The sequence below is a fragment of the Rissa tridactyla genome, chromosome 4 (genome assembly GCF_028500815.1).
Source record: "Rissa tridactyla isolate bRisTri1 chromosome 4, bRisTri1.patW.cur.20221130, whole genome shotgun sequence".
Taxonomy (NCBI): Eukaryota; Metazoa; Chordata; class Aves; order Charadriiformes; family Laridae; genus Rissa; species Rissa tridactyla.
This window is the reverse complement of record NC_071469.1, coordinates 46,270,263-46,294,925: the sequence shown is the minus strand read 5'-3', so window position 1 is coordinate 46,294,925 and position 24,663 is coordinate 46,270,263. Positions and strand designations below refer to the sequence as shown.

The window sequence follows — 24,663 nt, the reverse complement described above, 5'->3', positions numbered from 1 at the left end:
TTTCTGTCTTTTGGGGGAGAAAAGGAGAAATAAAGGGGTAGGAGGAGTCTTTTCTTTACATAATGATGTCCTTACTTAAATAAAAGTGAATGTAAGATCTTCACCATGCTACCTTCTGGCTGTGAGTTCTGAAAGTTACTAAACAAAATGGATTTATTTCCAATAGAAATTGTTTACTTTCTATTTTTTTTAAATACTCCTTTGCTCTTCGGTTTTTAAAAGGACTAAGAGTACTTTGTTTTTTCTGTAGCATTTGTTCACTATCTTTATCTGAATCAGTTATGTGAGCCTAATTAGCTTTTTTTCTTACGTGAAAATCTTTCTAAGCTTTTTATTTATTTGTGTTGTTTATTACATTTTAGTTGTTTCTGAGAACAGAATTAGGGAAAATACATATTCAGGATCTTAGGCCCACTGCTAATTTATATAGTGCCATATCATTTGTGTATTACATCTTCCTTGCTTTGCTTTTTTAAAAATAACTTTTCACATTGTGTAAAACTGAGATTCCAAAAGAACCATTCCAGGTTTTTTATTTCACATATATTTATTGATTGATTTTGCTATGTCATTGCTGACTGGATTGTCTGTGGTAAGCATCCAAAGTGCCTTACATTGAAGTAAAGCTGGTTCAGCTGTAATTTCTGGGATTTCTCTTTGCGTCTTTAAGATAATTATAGAGTTTACATTTTAATATGCTGGTGTGTATAAAATGCCTGTTTCTGTCAGTTGCTCAAGTCCTTCATAGTAAATTCCTCCATACTTTCACGATATTTTATATATATTCTCAGTGACTGTTTCTTCTGTAATTTTATCATCTTGATTCCAACATCATCTCTTTGGCATCTCAGTGACCATATCAAAATATACAAAAAGTAAAGTTATAGGCATATATTCATCTTCTGTGAAGAAGACCTGATAGAAAGACATAATTTTGTTTTCTCTGCAAATTTTTGACCTTAGCTGTCTGTTGATTTTTCAGCAGCCCAGTATACTGGTGGATTCTTGCTTTGATACATTTCAAGAACGCCTTGGTATTGCTGTTACAGCTCTGTTATTTGCTGTTCACATTTCCTCTCCTGTCTCCTTATTTCCATCTTTCGTTTCACCTGTCATAATTGATACTTCCTGCTATTGGTTCGCTAAGGGTGAATTTCCCTCTTTGGAAGGATACATGTTTGCCTCTAATAACCTCTTCAATCACACCATTGATGAAATTGGTTTGTTTCTCACTTTTTTGCTTCGGATTCTGTATGGGCTTTTTTTCTTTACTTGTTTTACGCTTTCTATGAGTCTTTTTTGGTTGGTAAAAGGTTTTCCGTTAAGTGTTCTGGATTTTAGTTTCCCTGCTTTTATTTGTAAAGCCTTTTGACCCATGTCATTTTTCCCAGTTTTAAGGTAGCGGTTCGTGTTTGGAATTCCGGGTGTACAACAGCTGCCCTTCCCGAAGGGATCCTCTGCGGGCAGCATTCATACACGTTTGCGTGTCTGTGCCCCGTTAGCGTCTCCTGTCTGTGTACGAGCTTCCAAGCGTAATCGGAGAAACCGGTGGAGCTCGTGAACTGAGCCAGGGGGTAGTTCTGGATTTTTTTCCTCCCCTTTTGAAACCTAAAGTAACACAATGCAGGCAGCTGTGGCGATGCTTTTAAGTTTTTGGCTGGGATTCAAAGGGAGTGCTTTCCATTAGAGCATCCCCGGCCCGACTGTCAGATACCACGGTTGGAGCCAACATCCCCATTTCACGGCCTTCCCCACGCAGGCTTTCCGCGCCCTTTCCTTTCCTTTCCTCCGTGCTTCAGTGACCACCACCTTGTGTCGTCTCTCTGTTACTGCACCGCTTTTTCTCCTTGGATTTTGTATCCCTGGCAGGAATTTCTTCCAGCCCAGGAACAAAGACCAGACCAGCTCCGTGAGAGTACACGTATTTTTCATTTGTGTGTGCTCACATGTGTCAGCTGCATGGCGGAATATATTTCCTTTCACGGCTCCCCAGTCAGCACCCACGGAGAAGGGTCTCTTTTGTAATTATTTTCACAAACCTGTTTGGGGGGTGGGAATAAGCGAAAGTCACAGGGAAAGTGCTGACCCAAAACAGTATCAGGTTTTGTTCCGAAAAATCAAAATGTATGTGTAAGATATCAGGCGAGAGAAAGTTTGTCCACTGGTTAAGAATTATATTGGAAAAAAATTGCTGTGCCCTCAAGGGAAGTGAAGCGAAATTAAGAGCAACAACGTCCTGTTAGAATAGAAATCTGTCCCATAGAAATCCATGCATGAAGTTGTCCTCTCCGTGTAACTTTGAAGCCACCTTTTTCCTGCTTCCTGTTAACACCAAAGCAAAAGTGCTTGGTGACCCTAATTCTGACGACGGTGGCATTGACTCAGTGTATGATTCTTCATTCTTCATAGTATTAAATAAAGGCCTCTCTGTATATCAGAACAACTAACATGCATTCTTTGTTGAAATTAGTTATTATAAAAAGGTAGGTTGGATTACGGTCTAGAAGCTCTAACAGGACCTGGCTAATCTTGCTACAGAACTGGACACCCATTTCATTAATTATGGAAAATAACGTAACAAGATTATAAAAATAAACTGTAATAAAAATATTAGCCCAGACTGTCAAATGTCTAATGTTATACTCCTGGAGAAAACTTGTTTTCACAAGCTCAGAGCCCCATCTGCTTTTATTGATTTTAGTGCCTTTAAAATTAGTCTTTTTTTGCTTAGGCCTTGACTTTACATTTGGGGGACCTACATATGCATTTTTGTTTTTAAATTAATCTCTCTGTTTCATTTTTCCCATATGTGAAGTTAAAGAATGATGAATACTTTACTCCCTACCAACATTACAAGGTTATTGTGAAGATTAATTATGCTTGTAAACATTATATAAAGGCCTGAATATTGCCAGCAGTATTACTGTGCTTTATTAGGTATTTCCATGGTTCATCCTATAGGTAAATGTGTAATGTTCAATGATGAATAGTTAGCAGTTGATAGTTTAAAGAAGAAGAAAAAAAGATTGTTAATTTAAATTCCTCCTTTTATTTGAAAATGTACCCACTTAAAATTATTGCAAATCAATGTCATACCCTGTTTCAATTTGAATAAGTCTGATTTTAATAAAGATAATATTAAACAATACAAGGTTGTTTCTGACATCTTAAAGAACTCAAATGAACCACCTCATGGAAATCACTTGGTACACTGCTGGAATTAGTGTGTGTGTGTTAAATTGAATTATGACAGTAGCAGTCCCTTCTGCCGGTAAAGAGCATACTTCCTCATTTATGTGTATTCAGTTAATTTAGTTTTATAATTACTTCATAAAGAGCTGAAAAACAATGATGGAGAAACTTTTCTGTCTTAATCTATAAGTAAAATGCAGCTGAAGAAGGGCAAGATCTACTAATTGTAAAATCTTGGAAGGACATGTTCACTAAAAGCGATTCAATTTTGCCTTGTCAGAGGGCCTTCTCTGTTTAATACATCTGTTTTAAATGCAAATCACGCCTTGATAAACTCCCATTCCCCTCCAATACACAACACATTCAATGTATTTGTACTGATCTTCTTTAAAATGTATAGTGTTCTGGTACAATATTGATGTTCTTCTTGCCACAAATTATAGCAAGAGATTAAAAGAATAAAAATCTAGTAACATGAAATGATCATTTTTGAACATAATAATCTATATGTGAATAAATTGAATGAATGTATGTTTATTTTTACTTTAAAATTATATTGATCTGAGCTACTTTCTGGTTAGCAAAAATAGGTTAAAATTTTAGAGACTGTTTTTGTTACGTTGTTTTATAGATTCATTGCCAGTGAGAACCATCTTTTTTTCTAAAAAGTTAAACACAAATTCAGAAAAGATTAAAATCCAGCTGCTTAAATGAAGATTTTCCTGTTCAAAGGAAAAATCGAAATCAAAGCTCACAAACTTCCCTGTGCGTCCTAATGGATAAAATGTACCTTTAGATTTTAATTCATTTAACTCACCTCATAACGTAGGGGTACCTATAGATCTTTGTGTTTAGGAGTGATGGAGGGTGACAGTGTCGTCTGAGTCTTTCTCTTCGTATCCATATGATCTGTTTTGTTTATAATGTCACTAGTGGATGTTCGCTTCTTTGTCTGAATACCTGGAGAGAGAGGTATGTTACAAGCAAAGGTCAACAGCACCACGCTTTTGCTGCAGCGTCATCAGTAGCAGTTTCTTGTTGCTGTTCCGTTGGTTGTTAGGTTGCCCTTTCCTTCTCTGCGCCACACGTGTGTTTTATTCCAGCCACAGCTGAAGAAATGAGTAGCCTCCAGAAAGGCTGAATGTTGAACTTATCAGTGATGTAGTAGTGTAGAATAGTACCATGTAACCACAGCCTTGCCGTCAGCATCGAGGAGTGAATGTGTAACTCTCCATATTTGAATTACACTAACCTGGTAGTTTACATTTTGCGATTTGATTTTTTTCAAGAGGATGATTCTACAGTGTACAACTTTAGTGAACAAATCTGTTGTTTCAATATGTTCAGTAGATTTTTGTCTTTTTTAATGGATGGACTTAAATGAAGGCTCTTTTTGAGGCTTAATATGAATTAGTCTCGCATTTTAGTTGCACCGTGGTTTTGACACACCTGTTTGAGCACGTTGCCCTGATTAATATTCAGCTGATGTCATTTTGATGTAACTTGATTTGAAGCTGAAGTCCTGAGCTCATCAGAAAGAGCTTCTAGGGACAAATGAGAGTGCTGACGCCCCAGAAATGCTTTAGAAGGCTTTAAAAAACATGAGAAGTAGCTTTCCTCTGTATATTCAAGAAAGTAAGCAAAAGCCAACTATTTAAAATGAGAAATAGGCGCCTCTCAGACAATATAATGTGTATCTCATAGTGTGCACACAAAGGAAATATATTAATTTTTAATCATCATGGACATAGCTGATACCACGTGAAGAACTTCGAAAACAGGTATTTAAAAAAATACTGTGTTGATGTATCCCAGGTCAAACTTCAGAAAATATCTTGATACCCATTGATAGGCCTAGACTTTAAAAACATCATTATTTCCCTCTAGCTAGCACTTTCAAATAGGTGATACTCACCTCTGTATATTTCTAAAAGTCTAGTTTTGAATTATTGCTTAGTCTCCCTGTTCTTCTGTAGCTTTAACCGAGATCCTGTCACAGTGGAGATGTGCTTTTGCTCCAGATACACGTGATATACGTTAGTTTGGCAGCTGTTGTGACAAGTCTTGTAGCTTTTGCCAGTGCCCTGCACTGGACTGTGTTACTGTAATTTGTCGTCGCTGTAAGAAGCAGGCCTGGACACCTGCAGGTTATTAGAGATGAAGAAAAGGAAAGTGTTAGGTTACCCTGCCATCGTTCATTCGGTTACTCTTCCTATTGCTTTCACGTTGCCTACCTGAAGCTACACAGAGCATCTACATAGGTGCGCAAACATTCATTATCGCTATTTGGGGAACTGTAGTCATTTCTGCTGCGGCTGAAACTAATGATACAGTTTTTACTCTTTCTGGCCTCAGCTGTCAGCAGTCAAACCCAGGTAAAGCTGTTTGAGTTGGTGACAGCATTGTCCAAGTTGACCGTACGGTTGAATCCTTGAGGTTACAGTTTTGTGTGGTATTGCAGTGTGTTTCAGAATACAAAACATTCAATGAATATATTATAAATTAACAAAGGGCAGCATTTGGATTTTTCCTAGTCCACGTAAGCGTTTGGGAGTTTTCTAGCTGATTTAAATGGATTCTATATGCTGATGCTGGAGTTCACTTTAATGTGAAAATTATCTTGACAAGCTACTTCTAGAAGAGGTTTGAAAAATATTAATGAACGTGGTAGATGTTTCAGAAGAAGTTTTGTACAGATGGAGAAGGGACAGCAGGTGCTGCTCCTCAGCGTGAATGGCAGAGGGGATCGTTGTGACCTGCTGCCTGCCACCCTATACAGAGAGGTCTCATCATTTTATCTGTACCTTCTCCTTAAAGCTACTGCTTATACTTTGGGTTTCTGTGTTTGGAAAGAAGGTTTTTGGAAGGGGGGAACAGCAGTTAGCGGCGTGTGTTACGTGAGAGTGCTCACTGACTCCGTTACAGGCAAAATGCAAATGAGAAAGCCTGTTGGACTCATCTGACAGTGCTTATTTGCTGGAGGCTGTCATCTTTTGTAGCATTTTTTCCTCTCAAGAAACGGGGCGGGGGGAGGGGGGAATATCTGTAGAATTAGGGTACAGTTACACCCAAATAACAACCTCATTTTTGTTTTTCTGAGGCAACTTGAGGGTAGAAAATGTTTTTAAGGAAGAAGGCTGTGAGACTTATTTGAACAGCTTTAAACAATTTAATGCTGCGCATATTGCAACACAGTCGTCTTCTGCTTGTAGTTTGTAGAGAGTGGGTTTTGCAGACCAGAATTTCAGAGTTGTGATGGTAGAGAAGAACCCAGTTCTCCTCAGTACACTCTGTATGCAATTTTTTCGTTAGTTTCTATACAGTGGTTTAAGAAGAAAGTAAAATAAACATGCCAGAAATATTTCGTACAGAAGTTAATAAATGAATCCAAACAAGACCTAGGAATAATATTGACTTAATTAGTTCTTCTAATGGAGTGGATACAACCTCTGGGTAACATGTAGCTTTTCCAGGTGGAGGCTCAAGACACAGTCCCCCTCCGACTAAATCACAACGTGGCAGAAGCCCTCGCGTGTGCCTCTGGGTGGAGTCTGGCTAGCAATATGCCCCCGGCATGTCTTGCAGAGCTTTGTTCGCTCTGGGGGAGGAGATGTGGCAGTGACTGAGTGGTGGTAGAAGATGGAATTTTATAGCTGGTGTGCAGTGGAGTGGAACAGAGGGGGGGTCCTGATAAGGCAGACTATATGGGAATACTTCATATGTGTGGTATCTGGGGGTTTCAAACGCAAAGTTAAAATAAACAGATGCTGGTGGAGGCACCAGCATTCTCTCTCAGGGGAAATCCCTCCTCTTTATTCTCCCTCTTCCCTTCTCGCTCCATCCCTGGGAATCTTGGGTTCTCTGCTACATCGTGTCTAAGAAGGGGAGATAAGAAGCGTCCCTGGCCCAACTTCACATACTACCAAGCGCTTAGAAAGCTCTTGGGAAAGAGAGATGTACTTTTACATGTTGTATTATCTTAAGCTGAAAGGGGAAATGAATGTCAGCTGTCACTTTTTGGGCAAGTATTCCAACCACAAGGACATGTGCAGCCAAGCACTGCCAGAGTGATGTGGGGTAGATGCCTAAGTGCGCAGAAGAGATGGGATTTCAGGCATTCTTTCTCTTCAGGATTTCCTTTAGGCAGAATTAAGGACCGATGAGACTCTAGGTGGTGTAAATCTTTCTCTTGTGTGGACTCTCCCTAAGCACTGCATAAGGTGTGGAGGTGCTGCAGCATGGTCATCTGAGCCTGTGTGTATATAACCAGGAAGATGCATTCAGTTCCACAACGTGTAGCTGTGCTGCACTAGCTGGTCGGAAAAAAGGTTAAAAAAGTAAGAATTAAATAACTTGTAACTCAGTGGCTCTGGGAGCTAGAGAAGTGGTTTTTCTTGTAATACAGCTCGTTTGGATCCAGTCCAGTACTAATGGCTATTCCTCACATTTCACAAGCAAGTGATGTCAAACAGAATTTTCTATCCTACTAGGTTTCTGAGGCTTGTGTACGACAATTCCACCTACGTTATTTTACATTCTTATCTTACTTTCCCTTCTATTAGTTTAGAGGAATCAAAAGCAAAGGAGGTGATTGGGTTGGTAAATTGCCATTGCTTTTCAGTTTCTCATAGATGTAAAAAGTGAAGGCTGAAAATGTTTTGTTTTGCTTTTTTTGTACAGCGTTGTTACTGTATTACTGAGTATGAATTGTGGGAAGTGAATTTACAAGAAGTAACTTCCTTTCTCAAATTAAATGCTTTCTTTTATTTAACTGCTGTGGTTAGCGCATTTTTACTGTTTTATTTCCTTTAAAAGTATTAGCTTCCAGGAAGATTTCAGACAAAGTTAATATTAATGAATAATTTTAAAAGAAAAGTTTAATTATTAATAACACCTCAGAAAGTCAGTAATGCACCAGAGCAAAACCGGTAGTTTCCTAAAACAAGATTGCTGGAGTAAGGTTCTTCAATCAGTGATTTCCAGCAGTATCCAGGAAAACAGTTTAGCAGAGTGTTATGTTCAACATCTGGCATTCTCATTTTTAAAACCTATGTTCTTTCTGTTTAGACGCTTTCTTTAAAAAGTGCTTCTGTTTTAAGCAGAGAGATGTTCTTGACTGGAGATGAGACAGAAAAATTGTTAAATTTCTGTTTGATTCCACGTGTTCTGATGCATTTTTTTAATTACTGTGATGTTATTTTTAGATAAGTTCATCCTTGCACTTTCCTTATTTAAACTTCCTTTTCACGTGATGCTAATTTTATCTAGAATTTTTGCAGCATATTCCTCCTTAAGTCTTCAGACCCAAATTGAGGGAAAAAAGTTAAATGTTTTCAGTCTTTTTTCATTCACCAATATCAGTTTAACTCAGCTCTCCCAACTGTTAACAGCTTATTTTTGCTTATTAATGTAAACAGCCAGGAAACCTAGTTAACATTAAAGTCTTGCTATATTGAATAATTGTACTGACAGCTGGGTGGTTTTTTTTTTACCTGAAAACAGCGCAAAAATGTCAGGAGAGAGGAAAGAAGGAGTTTTTTCAAAGTGTGTGGATTCATTTTCCTAGTCTTTTATAAAGTTTGGGAGCAGCAGATTAATCTCACAACTATGAAGTTAAGAAAAATCAGTTCTCGTTCTCTCCAGTGCTGGAGTTCCTGCTGACCCATCAGCCCCTTGGGCTTCTGCTCCCAGAGAGCTGCTGGGACAGTGGAGGGCGGCGCGTCTCAGCCTCCACACACGGTGACATACGGTGTGTGGGACATAATCAAAATACATGAGAAGCGACTGAAATTTCCAACACCTGTCTTCTGTTGTGCGTCCTTGTAATTTCAGTTACAGTATTTTTGTCAATGATGATTTTTTGAAGAAAATATTCATGTGGATTAAATCAGACAGTTATTTATGAAAGAAAACTGGGAAAAAAAACCCCAGATTTTGCTATCAGCTAGCATAATAAATATGCTACTTTCTGTCCTCATGCAAGTGGATTACAAGAAGGTTTGAAACAAGGACCTTTCTTTAGCTTTCCGCGTGGCTCTCTTTTGATTGAGCTAATGGGATAGTGGGAAAAGTAACAAAAACAGTTTGTTGGGTTTTTTGCCAAAAACACAGCTATTTTTAAAGTAGCATTTGAATTTGCATTGGATTTCCTAGAATCTCCTTGTATTTTGAGGAGAGGCACCTGATTTGAGCTGTGGTTTTATGCAGGATCGTCAAATATATGAATTTGACACGTCATCTTAAAAGTTGGACTGGGTGAGTCTTTTTTTCTTTTGTATTAGGACTGTGTTTCATGTCTGATGTTGCAAAATACCCTTGTGCAATCTGTGCTAATTCATCTGTAAGGCAAAAGAAATAATTTGTCACCCTTGCAAGTTGAATGGTTTGTGGCCAGGTTCAATAATAAAATGTTACAACTGAACAAAAACATAAATAGCAGTCAGTGTTCCTTCCTCAAGGCCATGTATTTTGTAGAACACCCTTTTTCTCAACTTCTGCTTAGCAGAGATGCGTGTCGAGGAGATTGATTGACTCAAGCTCTGAAACACTGAAATCTGTGATGCTTGAGAAATCTGGAGCACCTGTCGGACAACTGATACTGGTACATGTCTCTGAACAGTGCTTGTTGGAGCCCTGGCTGTCAGGCCAGCAGTAGAGGTGTCTGCTGGTCCTCAATGCGGAAAACCTTCTGTGTATACGGATGTGGCTAGACAAACTGCTGTTAAGGGCATGTGGAAATTAGTATTTGTTTTCAGGCATCTCGGACTTTGTATGTAGTGCGGAGCGCATTTAAATCATACTTTACCATAACTCAAAGAAACGCAGAACCAGATTTCTGGTAATATTAGCAGGCTGACATTCCTGATACTTTCGTGTGTGTGTGTGTGCGGCTTGGTTATGTTCTTCTTATTTGAGGACGGATGAAAGTAGACTCATCTTTGCTGTAAGAGGAGCCTTTTGCCAGACATCTGCTTGGCTGTAGCTCCATTGGCCACGAGGGCAGTTAAATCTGAGAGTGGGTGTAAAGGTCTGGTTTGGTTGTGCCTGGTAGTGAGTCGTGCCCGAGCTCATGTGCCAGCTGTGCCACATCTGGGGAGGGACCCCTGCCTTGGTGGAGTGCCTGGTCTGCTGTTCCTGCTGGCTTTCCAGCTGCCTTGAGCCACTGGAGCAGCGCACAGCAGCTGGGGTGGGATCGGCGATGGAAGTCTCTAAAGTCTTGTTCGGTCTTCAGTTTAGAGCCTTTGCAAATACCATAATGTGCATCGGGAGTAAATAATGTCACGCAAGAGAGGTTTAGCGCTGGCTGCGGAGTTAAGTCTAGGAACAACTTTGTTAGGAGATTAATGTGAATGAAAACTTTACAGCGTATCTGCAATGCTTCTGTTTCACTGCCAACAGATTTAGATGGGGTCTGAGATCTGAAAAACCTCTTAGGAATTTAGCAGCTCCGGTTTGGGGTTTGTTTGTGTTTTTGGTTTGTTTTTTTTTTTTTTTTTTTTTAATTCTTGCTGTAAATTTTCATCTCCGCGGATGCCTAACGAGAACCCGCTGAGGGAAGGAGGCGCGGTCCCCGCCGCCGCCGGCCCCGCTAGATGGCGGCCGCTCCTTCCCTCCGGCCGCCGGCGAGGCGAGGCGGGGCGGGGGGCACCGCACCGGCCCCGGCCCCGACACCCGGCCCTCGGCCCGGCCTGGAGGGGAGGGCACGGCTCCCTGCCTCCGGGAGAAAAAGGTGGATTTCTGCATTCTCCGCATTTTGTAACGCAGCAGCGAGGGCAGCGTGGCTGGTACGCACCCTGCGGACATACATCGGGTGTAAACACTACGGTGGTAGTAGTTTTTAATGATTTACCTTATTTATTTATTTATCCACTTACCTAATGATTTACGTAAGGTTCTGATCTCTCTGATTTGTTAGGATTTTAGAAACTGGAGGTAGAGTGTCGCCTTTCTCCTTTAAAACAGGAATTTCCTCAGTATCTTCCAAGAAAAAGGAAAGTTTTATGATAACTGGATTAACAACTGAATGACTTATTAGCCATTTTGGTGGTTTGGCCACTAGAAAAGTGAAGTGGAAGAGATGCTTCTTACTTATTTTGGGGATTTTTTTTCACTGTCGATTATTTTTAACTCCGTGTAAGAGAGAGGAATTTGTGAGGGGTGGTTTTGGAGGCATCTTGTGTTGTAGCAGTTTCAGCTCATTTTAAAGAATGCAAAACTTTGCAAGTTGTTTTTTTTTTTGGGGGGGGGGGGGGGGGTTTAATGTGAAATACCTACTTATGTGCATTAAGTAGGTCATTTCTTGGAAGACCAGTTCCTGAGGATGTCAGGGTTCCTGCTACTAAAACAACTTCCATGTTCTGTTAAAGTAATTTTTAGTCTGATCGTGCAAATACACTTGATGAGTGCAAATTCTTCCAGATGCACGGAACAGCCAGTACTTTGAACAGCATGAGCTTATCTTTAGTGCTTGTTTTGCACTGACAGATTGTTAGCGCTCAACTTTCTTTACTTTTAAAGACTGTTATGACCCTAATGAATTGAAAATTAATACAGAAACATTTGTGGAGGAAAATTTTTTGAGTACATATGTTTTTCCTATGTGCAAATGCATCGTATAATTGAGTAGATTTGGAAAAAAATGTACAAAAGCAGAAAACAATAGGCAGAAGTGTTTGGTACTGTGATTGGCTTTTGAACAAAATACAGCAGCAAAAGTATTTAGCTGTCTTACAACAATACTTTTTCACTCAGTGTTGTTAGGAATTCACATAACTGAAAACATGAACAGTGATTCGATACCCCTGAGAAATTTCAAGTCCAAAAGAAAGATGCATTTTACAGATGCGACCACTTACATATTCAGGCATATAAAAGCTTATTTTTAACTATTTTTTGTTTAATAAATTTTAATATCTTTGGGTTTTCTCTGTTTGTAAAAAGCCTGTTAGAAGCAGGTATATGTTTTTCACCCAGTTCATCATATTCTGTTCCACAAACTTTGATGTATTTCATGTGTTTTTATTGGATGCAAACCTAACAGAGGTCTTATTGACTTCATTGTTTGTGCATCTTCAAGACTGATTATACTGGTTCAGTTCTAAAATTATCATTTACCAGCTGCTGAAAAACATGCTGCTTTAGTTTCTTGTGCAGGTGATTTTCTGTATTTCAGTATAGTCATAAAGCCAAGAAGATGGAAAAACTGCAAGTCTAGTGATCCTTGTAGTTCTCTAGTCTCATGGGCTCTAATAATCCAGGAGAGTTTATCTACTTTTTTGATTTCTCCCCCTAAGTGTGTCAATTCTGGCTGAAACTCAGTATGTTACTATAAAGATATTAAAAATATGAACAATGTTAGAAATTTTAACACAAGTTTCCCAATAGTATCTTGAGCCCTTGCAGAAAAGCAAAACTCAGTGTTAGGGCTCCTTCGATGCTGGAGCTAGTCTGTAGGAATTATTTGCAAATACTTTAATTTAACCTGAAGTCAGTCAAAAGAGTATTCGAAGTTGAAAATACTAGACTGGATCATTTTGCAGAGCTGTTTTAAGGGTATTTCCTAGATGCTTTATGGGATAACCCCTTTGTTTCTCCATTGCATTCGTAACCAAATGGGCAAGATGCGTATATACCCAGGGAGATCTGCTGTGAATCATTTCACTATGGCAAAATTTGTAGGAAGTGGTTATATCTTTGATTCAGAGAAAATAACATCCAATCAGGAACACAAGCCTTTTCTAGTTGCAAAATGGAAAAAGCACGTTTCAAGCTACAAACGTGCTGAGAACAGTCACTCTGAATTTTAATTGAAAACTGTCAGTCGGAGAGGAAGAGGTGGGTGGTGTTTGTGAAGCAGAGTGAATGTCAGCAAGGGCAGAGGTGCTGTGTTGTATTGCCTGTGCTAGCATCAGGATATGAATCTGTAAGTGATGGCTGCTGTCAACAAGAAAGTGGAGGATGAGTGTGGTGACTGTTTTTAATGATGGACAGATTAAGCCATAACATCAAACAGCAGTATATGCGTACAAGTAATGGGGCAGTAAAAGAGGGGTCTGTGGAGTTGAGGAAGAGATGTTCTGTCTAGGGAGTCAGAGCTCAGGTTTTCTAATTTCAGCTGTGTAAAAAGTAGTCTAAAGTGTTCAGAATTTGTTAAGACACAGGGCACATGCCAAGCATGAGTTATTCAACCATCCGTCTTTCTGTTGACTATACATGGAGGCAAAGGATGATTGAATTTTTAATTACAGTATTAGAAGAGTTGAATACCATCCTAGGTATGAACCGTAGAGGGCTTTTCTGAAAGTATCTGTGCTGTGGTCGGCTAAGGTACTGGAAGACTGCAAATATATTCCCTGCTACTTCTAAAAAAAAATGTACTATGCGTTTAGTGTTGATGATATCCAGAGCATGAGGATCCCAAGAGGACAAAATTAATATGCATGGCTGTGTACCCTGAACACTTTCTTAGTTTCAGATACTTGGGTTTCATCGAGTTTGATAGTCGGCAAGAGCAGCAGGCAGCTATAACTCCTGTCAATAAAGATTGCTGAATTTCCTTAAAACTTTGGTGTTTGTCCACGTTCTTTTTATTTTTCTGTTAAGAAAGAATTCCTTATAGGGGTCAGTAACCAGGTATGCTGTTGTGATTGCATGAAATTGATAGCTGAATGAGCCGGTGGAACAACCCAGTGGAATAGCAGATACTGTGCAAGTACAACGTTCTTCCATGCCATATCAGTGCAGAGTGGAAGTTCATGCTTTAAAATGTCTGGGGTATGTGATTGGCAATAAGGTCTGTGAGAGGAATCCACAGGCCTGGTTATTTGTCCCAGTCTCTTGATACTTATACCCAATTACGATTAGAGTATCTTTAACTGCGTGGCATCAAACAGCATCTTCATTGCTACACCACCATTCCTTGCAACTTGTAGCTCCTTCCTGCTGTAATTTCCAGTTCATTCTGTTCTTCCCATTAAACTGCTACAATTTTAGTAAGTATCAGCACGTTGCAAGTTGCCTTTTCCATTAAGCCATTTCTTGTCTTCTACTTTTTATGTCAAGCACGGGTAACAGTTATATGATGTGACTGCACACCCACAGCTGTATAGCCCGTTAAAGCAGTGTAGTCCAAGTTTAAAGCTAATCATGCCCAGCTGTGTCCTTAGTCACACCTCTCCATCCTAATTTGTCACTTCCAGTTAATTCCCACTAGCTGAGCAGAGTTGTCAGGTATTTTAATTTTTTTTATTACAGATGAGTAACTTCAGCCCTCAGCTCTTCCCCCTCAGCACTGAGTCACCTCGGGCCCAGAGCACTCTGCCTGAGGTGCCGATACCATCGCCACAGCACGTCTCTCTAAATCCACGGTCCCCAAGTCCTGGCTCATAGTTTAAAGAGGGGGGAAGAGGCTCAGGCAGCAGCGGGAGGCACGGCGGAGCAGTGCGAAGGGTAGCTGTTCCCGGCTGGCAGCGCTGGGTGCTCCTGGGTGATGAGGTGGTGCTTCCAAGCCAGACTGACGAGTCCCTGTGTAAATAGTACTGGTGAGCGGTGCTGCAAAGTGCAATGATTTATGAAGAGCGAGTGTCTGCAGTTTTTAATAAAGTGTTTAAAGAGATCTGCACAGACCTAGATTTTAAGGCGCTCTGTTCCAATTTTAAATGTTACAGTCCCTCTAATTTTGGATTATTTTGACTAGGCACAGCTGTTAAGCCTTTCTCTCCTCTTCTGCCTCTCCTCTCCTCAAAGAACATAGGCCTCTAAAAGTCCACAGTTATCTGTCTTACTGTGAACCTTGCCGGCTATCACGTATTTAATGAAGACTATTAACTACCTGGTGATTAAGTTGAAAGAAAGAAAGGCAAGTAACTTGAAATAGGACAGTGACTAAAAAGAAAGGCAATACCTAGCTTTTATCGCAAGTTTTAAAACACACACATTTTCAAAATAATGTGCCTTAAAATACACATTTATTAAGAAATTCTTTAACTTGATGTGTTTTGGGAACCACATCTATGTATGTCACGTCTGAAAACCTTACAAAAAGTTTTTACAGCTGTTTCTTCAGAAGGCGTTTTACTTACGTTGCCTGAAGTGGCTTGCCTGTTACAGTTACCTGCCTTCCCAGCACACTGAGTCACTGCCTTTGAGAAGTAAGCTCCCCCCACCTTTTTTAACAGCTGACCAGTTAAGTTACTAACAACACACATTAAATGTTTTTGCAGTTTTGTTAGTTTTGCTAAAATATCTCACTATTACTAATTTCACTTCTTCAGGTAGCATACAGAGTATTTTCTACATTTGAGTGTCCTTTGCAAAATGTCTTAGAAGACCAGATCAGGGGTAAACAACAGAAAAACAAGCTGTATCGCAAAATATAACTCATGGCATTAAACAAGCCATACAAAACAGTGGGATGACAAATTTGCCAGTTCATAATGAGTTAAGTAAATTAATAAAATCATGTTATTTTTGGGACCTGTTTTTTGCTTTTAATGTCTGATGGTAATTTTCCAGTAGTCTAGTTTTAATGAAAACATTTACTCATGTAAATGAGGGTTTCAGTTTGTTTGTGTTGACATTATTATTTATTTTTGTAGAGGAAAAAAAACTCCTTTCTTTATCATCTACTTTCAGGAATCTTTTGGAACGTGCTGAGGAAATGTCACCCTTCCTTTGACATTCATGTTTTGTTTGGGTTTTTTCTTTCATTTTAGTTTCTATGAAGTAGCGTAAACTCTAGCTTAATTTGATCCGGCATTCCCGCAGTTGAACATTTCTAAGTATCTTGTATTGTGGCCCATCTGGGTTGTCATAGAAACCGGAGACCTCCATCCTCCCCCTTGTTGTTGGAAATGGAATGGAAACAGGGCATCAAACTGACGTTTTTCTAGTACAAGTGAGAGCCCTGTGAAGAGCCAAACAGAAAGGTTTCTTATTGGTTTTATGCTCTCGTGGCCTGTTGTAACAGTTGTTATAGTACACCCTGTTTTCTCTTGAATATCTGGCAGCTGGGTAATAGGAAAAATGTGAGCATCATGAAAAAAACAAGCTTGTGTGGTTAATCTTGTCCACAGCTTTTTCCTTTCTATCTTTTCTTGATGTATTTGTCTTGGATTGGGCTGCTAACTAGTAAGGAGGTGCGGAGCATGTTACTGCAAATCACTTGCACTGCAAGTGGCTGAAAGAACCAATTATGTAGCACGTACGTGTGGCTTAACATTTCTCTGCACCGGTCCTCTATCCTCTTACAAGAAAAAACAGCCAAATAATTCTGGCAAACATGTTAAAAGTTTTCACTTGCAAAACAGTAGAAATGCCAAGTGATCATTTTTCAAAACTGTATGGATTTAGCAGATATAATTGCAAAATCATACACCGTTTCCCTTCCCCCACGTACGCTCCAGCTGTGTACTCAGCAGTTCTGCCGGCACGCTGGTGAATGGTCGTATCTCCTCCCCAGGACAAAGAACCTTTGAAATCGCCGCTGAATGCTAACCAATGCAGCCAATTGTGGGTTTCCAAAATAGGTTGTGAAATTATTTCCTAAATAGCGACTTGCTCATCAACTGAGAGACAGGCTCCGTCAGCACAAAGGGGGCACAGGAACAGTTTGGTTTTATGTGTGGGAGAAAAATCTTAGTACAGTCTGTTCATGCTGAGCGTGCTGTTGCTGGCCTGAAAGCAGCTGCCTCCATAGCCTCTGCTGCTGGTGCGGTTTCTCGAGCAATGTGGGTCACCGGGCAGGCTTCTCATCTTCTTTAAATTAATTAAGGAAATCAGTTTCTGCCCCTGTGCAAAAGACGGAGCCTCCAGTTCGGAGAGCTACGCGGTGTGAGAATGTGTGCTGAAAGTGTTAAAAGCTTGAAGCAAAAACTCCTCTTTCGTCATTGCTCTGGTAAACTGGAAGAGGAAGACAAGGAATGTGGAGGCAGAATGCTACAATCCTGCATTATTTGTCTAGCTCATAGTAAATACATTTGAAATGCAGAGCAGGAAAAGGCCACTGAATTATTATTGCTATTTACACAGTACTAGTATGTGTTAAATATTTCAAAAGATTTTTGCAGACTAGCTTTTTGGCCTGCAGAGCGTACAAGCTAATTGTACAACTTACCATCAGGAAAACAAAAGAGGAAAAACAATTAAGAGCGTGGGTCTGTGGGGTTAAATCGAGCATGGTTTACTGGTGTGTTTTTGCATATGTGTATGTGAAGTATGGACTTTCTTTCTTCAATGAGATAGTTATTTCTAATACCTTGGGAAAAAATCTCAAAGCATGCCCTGCGCTACTTGTGACACTTCAGACATCCCTCTGGGCGTAGGCCTGACGTGTCAGTCAGAAGGGACTTTAAAAGGAGCTTGTGTGACCAGAAGTGTGCCCTTTTCCTCGTGTCAGTCTAAAATATAATGCATTCTTCTGCAATCCTTGCCTGCCAGTGAGAAAGGACTAATTTCTGCTTGTCAGACTTCACTACTTTTTGGTTCAGCTTTACATTGTCTGTGAGTGCCCTTTGCTTGTGTGAACCCGTTTCTTCTTACTCCTTTCTGTGTTTCCTGATGTATTATTTTTGGAGCTTGTTTTTTGTTTTCTTCTGAGCTTCCTCACAGTCAATGACAGCTTGACTGTCTTCCTATGCAGCCTGACAAACCTGTTTTGGATTTAGTGTGGTTTTGATACAAACATATTTACATGATCCTCTGAACAATTACCATGAAAATCCTACTCTGCTCATAATGAATACTGCCTATACAGCGTGAAGTCAGGTATATTTGTTTGAACATTAAAATCTTTATATTGGGTGTTGGTTTTTTTTTGCAATTCTGCAACACCTATCACACATTGACATTTTTATTACAATTGGTTAATATTTTCTCAGCTTTTCGTCACAATTCTTTTTTTTAACGTCAAGTTAGATCACTAGTTACTCTCATGCCCTTGCATGTATTTACTGATATAAGTCTGTGGGTGTGTAGCACAGATCTTTTAAAAGCCTCTTTCCTCCGCTTACATCCTTCCACAACTCCAGATGAAATACAATAGAGGGTAGTTTTATCAAAACAAAAAAATAAATATGCCCTATTTTCTTGAATATGTGCCCTGTTGTATCTGTTAGAAAACAGAAAGAAACCCTGAAGCTTTTTTCCCCAAAACGCCCCAGCATTTCAGCATCAGTTTGGTTTATTTAGAGGTAATATGAGGGGAAATGTTATCTGAGCTGCTGCTTTCCTTTAATGGCCCCCCTGCCTCAGAGCCCGCAGAACTGGCTCCCTAATGTCGAAGCTCCCTTCCTGCTTCTCATTTTGTGGAGGTTATTGGAGAAAGAGGGTTATGTGAGGGTTTATTTTTATGGACTGGAATTTAAAAGGGTACGCATCATGTGTATGAAACTTTAATTAGACCCTGGTTGCAAAGACAGTGCAGCTTTAAGATAGTTCTATAGGTTAATAATAGAGCTTGAGATCCCAGTATGAGTAAAGTTACCAGACCTGAGGACACAAAGCAAGATGGCTTGCTCTAACAGCCTGTGTTTCAGTTGCTAGGTTTCTCTAATCTTTCAGCCTTTCTCAACAGCGCAACATGTGTTTCCTTAAAAAAAAAAATCCATCAGTGTGAAACCACAGGGAGGAAAACTACTGTTTTGTGATTTACAGCTCTTAGAGACCAGTGTGGTAGGTACATATAGAGACACCCAAGAGAGATCCGCTGTTTTTAAAAGTCCGTGCATTCTGAGCTAATGCTTCCAAACATATTCACAGCTGAACTGTCACGAAAGAAATGCTGAGTGAGGGCCAATGAAATAATACTTCTGAGTTTCACAAAGGCTGTCTGATACCTCTGAGCGCAGGTTTAGCTGGTCGGACCGGTTTGTCGCACGAAATGGGTTCATCTGGCAATATATTGCACATTCTCTGCAATAAGTAGCAAGTCAAGCATATAGCCTCGGCAAAGAACTTGCACTTCGTTATGTGATGAAATATATAGTAGTTTTTGTTAATCCTTTACACAAAAAAAAGTTAATTTGCTGTTTAAATATAATACGGGCCAGCAAGAAATCTTGGCCTCCCCCTAAAAATACACTTAACTATATAAGTTTAGTATTGCATTGTTGCATTTAGTGAATAGATAAATTTGGTAAGAGGTGAATCCCCTTGCGTTCTAGCCGCTTCTCAGAGATTAGAGGGGCTAGGGGCGGCTGTACTTCTCTTAATAATAGGCCAATTATTGCCCTGACTATAGGCCTGACACTAGATGCATAAAGAGCCTATCTGCTGTAGGTCCGGCCGCATTCAAAAGAAGCAATCAGATGCACGAATAATGCAGTTTATTCTTATTCAACATTTACAGATTCTCGTGATAAATGCATTAAACTGCAGGATAGCTGTATAGCTTTAAAGATATTTCCTGGGTAAGCATTCAGCGTGGCTGAGGTTGCAGCTCTTACCAAAAGGTGTCCCTTTTTGGGGAGGACAAACCCGTCGATCTGTCCCTGCAATTTGGCATCAGATTCTCGTCCCCAACCTTAAGGGACAAAATTGGAGTAATTCTTATACTCCTTTTTTGGGCAAAGTGAGTGGGTGGGACTGTGGTCAAGCCATTGTTCTTTACGGTTGCACTGTCTGCATTTGTATTTCTCTTGAAAGCAGTTCTAACATTTCCTGTGGGAACCGGGAGAACAGGACCGAGCAGCCTCCACCTCGATTCTCATCCCTCCCTGGAGCCTATGGAACACAAATCACAGGATCTTCACCCCAGTCTCTGTGTCTGTTCTGGGCACCAGGTGTTCATCAGTGATACTGAGCTGTTGTTTTGTGTGTGCAACATGCATAAAGAAGAATTACAAGAGACCTTATTTTCTATTTCTTACCTCTCTTTGACAGAGAATTCCTTAGAGAATTACAGAAATTCATCAAAGGCTTCTTCAGAGTTCATTTTACATCTGTAGCATTTACAATCTGTCTTTAAAAGTTTGAACAAAATACTATTAAGAAAAATAGCCCCCCAACAAAACCAAAATACAGAGAGTTTTAGCCAGTTGCACTAAGACATTTTTCCCACCATTTAAAATGGGATTCTCACACTTGTACTTGTGATATCAACAGTCCCTCAATCTTCAAGGATTATTACAACAGTATAAAAAACCTCAGCAATTCTGTTCCAGGAATCCTTCACCAGACTGCATATTTCTATGTGTGTTAGGTTAAAAGATCTATTCACCCACCTCATGACTCTCACAAACCCTCAGGAGATCTTCTTTATTGACATAATAAAAAAGGAAAGTACTTGCGTTATTTTTGACAGGTCTTCTGTAAAAATAGAATGATGGGCCAGTGTTGAGCAAAATATTTCCTTCTGAAATATTTTCTAAGAGGTGTTGGGTAAAGAACAAACATTACCAAAAAGTTCTGAAGAGGCCCATTTCTTGGGTGATGAGTTAAAAAAAGGTCCCATCAACTGCAATGTTGCAGTCTTCAGAGGTGAGCTTGGCCCACTTGTCAGAAAGCAGTATTCCAAATGGTGTTAGCAGCCATGGCTGACTGCTCAAGAAAGCAAAAGCACCTCTGCAATGCTTTATTCTGAAAGCAGTTTCAACACTTGATGCGTACAGCCAGGAATTTTGGAGTTTTCAGTCGTGATTCTAGTACATACTCCAAAAAAGATGAGAGAGCAAGTTATGGAGGCATTAAGCACGATTCATGTGTACATAAATTCAAAATTCTTCTTTACAGAAGTAAGAGCTAAGCGTGGCACAAAAATGTGGTTCGGCCTTCCTTCACAGTGCTATCCTGACTGTCCTGACAAATTTCAATCCCAGCTCAAACAAGATTTCATTGCATTAAGGCATTGAGGGACTATAGATAGATTTTTACAGAACAAGAGCTATGGATGCTTTAGATAATTTTATTCAATGTCCTAATCATGTTTGTTTCAAATTTATTGGGTTTGAGAGTGAACATCATCTTTAGTAGAGAAATTATATCTGACAAAATTCATCTTGCGTCTTAGTTGATATCAAATGTATCCCAACAACAGCATTCGTTGTTCATCCAAGAAATTATTGTTACAAATGTACTGGTATTTGCACTTTGAGCAGGCCTGTCTTAGGGAGAAGACCTAACTGTCCTCTGACTACTCAGCTTTCCTGAGGCAACCTCAGCAGCTTAGCGGTTTTGGAATCACTGTGTTCGGTCGCGTCCATGAATTCTGAATTTATGTCACATATTGCAGGCTTAGATGGCACAATTTAAATTGCATTAAAGACTGAATTGGCATCTTTAGATTAAGTTTCAGAAAATTTGGGAAAGGAGCTCCAAAATCTATTAGAAAATTACTTAAGCATAGAAAGTGGATCTTACGTGAAGAGCCTCTAATGATCACTCTGAAAACCAATTCTTGAGTTCAGTAGTCGTGTTTATCTTTCTGTTATAAGAGAAGGGCTACCTCTATTTCCTTTGTACTGGAGGGGATCTTTGACAACATTCACCAGAACCCTGAAATAAAACTCCTGTACCATTCCGAACAAGGACGGTGCTGGATTCATCGCTTGGCTTGTAGCACAAACAGATTTTATTTCAGACCCTTCAAAGTTACCAAGACTTAGAAAACAGCAGATCATTTCAAAATATTGGCTGAAGGTTGGGAAACTTACTGTAGAAGAGAAGTAAGTTATATTTATTTATGGAGATACATGCAGATGTGAGTATCACAATATGTTAAACAACAGGAGAGGGATGGGAAAGGATAATGGAGGTAAGAGCAAAAAGAATATCACCATCACTCACTTATATAGGCCGGCTCTGTATGCAACTTTATGTTGTGAAGTCGTTTGAAACAGTTAAAAATTCCAACAGATAGTATAAAATGTCATTTGAAAGTGCAGATTTTGTAGTGTTTCATTTATTTTTTAAATAATTTGGATTCTGTTCCAGATTGTTTATAATCCCTCCTTCCAAATTTGTTTCCCTTTTATCTGTGTAAGCATGTGCTGACACTGTTGTTCAGTATACACAAATGCTAATCTACCTTCATGCACATGGAAAACAGCATTCCTGGCTCTGAGTTTAAAACTCCCATAGAATACATTATTAATCGAAGAAGTCTCTCTTTTTAGAAAAGCCTATCATTTATGTGGTCACCGTTGAGAAGGTTATAGATAAATATAATGCTGTTTGTTAACAGTGTGGTCTTCAGAACATACAACAAACAACCCCAGATACTGAAAGCGCATTAAAAAAAGATTTAAATTTCAGAAGTAATTTTCCTTCTCTGTACTCTGGTTGCATACGCTAACATGATCTAATTATAATGTAACGACAACTTCTTTTCTATTGCCCTGCATGCTTTAATGCTCTAAATGCATTTCCCTTGGCAGGTCTCTGCAGTGAGGTGAAAGCATGGTAACTATTCGGTTCCCTCTAGTGAATAATTCCCTGGTTCGGCATTTGGCTTTCAAATGCTAGATCACGTATCTCTGAAGTTCAAGGAGTAGAGTTTCGAGGGAAGTGGGTAGGGTAAGGCTGGTGTCCATCTGCGTATATTTGAGCTGGATATGACTGTGGCTCAGTAACAGAGCTTCAGCCCAGCTTCTGCTAAGTCTGCAGTGCTGAAGCGTTCCTTCCTTCAGTTACACGTGCTGGTCTTGCAGACTCTGCTGAGCCTTATCAAACACAGCCAGTTGGTGCTGCTGGTATGAAAGCACAGGGGAGCTCTCATGTGGAAGGTTAATGGAGTGTAATTAGAAAGAAAAATGAACTGTTCAACCACTCTATCTCACTCTACCTGCACCGAGAGTGACAAGTGCTCTGATCTTTTATAAACCCTAGAGCAGAGGTTTAACAGTCTAAAATTATGATGGTATAACTGTCAAACAAGCAAGCACGCTGTGAAGAAGTAGTATGAACTTATGGATAGGAATGTTTACATTCCCTTATGTGGTCTCTGTTAGTACTTTTTTTCCACATTGGATGTTGTCCATATTGATAAAACAGGTCTGAAATGTGTTTTCCTGTGAGGTGTCCATCAAAGCCAGAAAGATCGTTGTGTTCTATGTGTGGCTTCTTCATGTCTGCGCCTCACGTAACTGTTACCTTGCAGGATGAAGTGATGGCACCTTCCTAAGGCATTTTGATACCAAGGAGTTAAGCTTTCACAGAGAGGAGTTCTGGTGGGAGCAAGAACAGCTACTGGGGTTTTATGTTCCAGGAACTAACCAAAATTTGAGATTAGCTACTAACTCCTGATCGTGTTAATTAAATTATGTACTATGTGTATCTGTTGAAAACCATCATGTTCATAAAATGTATTTTGTTTTTCATCTAGCACACAGATATATATTTTTTTCTTAAAAAGAATACTGAAAAACTTCTTCAGTTGTGAAACTGCATCTAGGAAGTAGAGGGGAGACACCACACGTCAAATCCCAAAAGGACAAGGAGATTAACCATTTTAACTTCCTGCATGCTGGAGGCCGTTATATTCTACCTCGGTATTCCTGTGTGACGTCTTCTGAATTCAGGGAGAGTAGGACAGTTTGGTTATCAGGGTACTAAGTTTTTGTCTTCCACGTCTTTGTGTTCCAGAAAACAGGTGGTGGGTTGGGCTGCCAGTTACTCTGAAGGCCCTTGCAATGTCAGCAGGTTGATTAGGGACAATTTGCCCAGCTAATCCTACCAGGCAGTCCACATCCTGCATTGCAGTGGAAGGGAAAAAACCAGCATCCCAGCAAGTCTGACCTGAGGAAATTTTTTCCCATTCCAAGTCTAAAATCAATAAGAATTTAAATATGTAAAGAAGGCATACAATAAAAGGCATCAAAGGAAGAAGATAAGCTTACTTTGCTTAGCTTCTTTTCTCTAGCTTTTGGCCAATATCTTGTGTTTCACAGGAAGGTGAAAAAACAACCTGGAGTATATATATCTGGTTGTTTGTGCCTCTGGACATGTTCATATTCTGAAGAGTGAGGCTGTCTTTATGCGGAGTTTCAGTGCTGGAGAAGCATGCTGGGAACAGTGCTGGCACTGTCCCTGCTAAGGGACAGGAATGAGCAGAGGCTTCCCATGTTCCAGGGCCCTCTCCCCTTCACGTGTGCTGTACAACCTCCTCCAAAACACAGAATAAGCATTTCAAACCATGGTAGGCCATTACCTCTCGTATTAGGCTGTTCCGGCGTTTAACCATCTCTGCATCTTATTTCAAGGTTGAATTTGTCTACTTACAACTTGCAGCCACAGAATTATCATTTTACATTTCGCAGAGAAACTAAAAACTCTCCCATCATCAAATTTCTTTTCCGTGTGTAAATATCTATACTCAGAAGCGACCTCTCAATAAACTGGATGTGCTGAGCCCCAGTGAGCTTCACATTATGCAGCGTTGTTTGTTGGATCCTTGATTATGTTTGTGGTTTTCCTTTGAACTGTCTCCAGTAGCTCTGCATCCCTCGTGAAAAAGGTAATGTTCCATTCTTTTGGCAA

At 39.8% G+C, this 24,663-nt stretch overlaps 1 protein-coding gene across 16 annotated transcripts in view; it reads left to right on the top strand.

The window, feature by feature from the left end:
* The window catches only part of PHF21A (PHD finger protein 21A), a 141,318-nt gene that overhangs the window by 73,689 nt on the left and 42,966 nt on the right, over window positions 1-24,663 (top strand). The window lies entirely within an intron of this gene.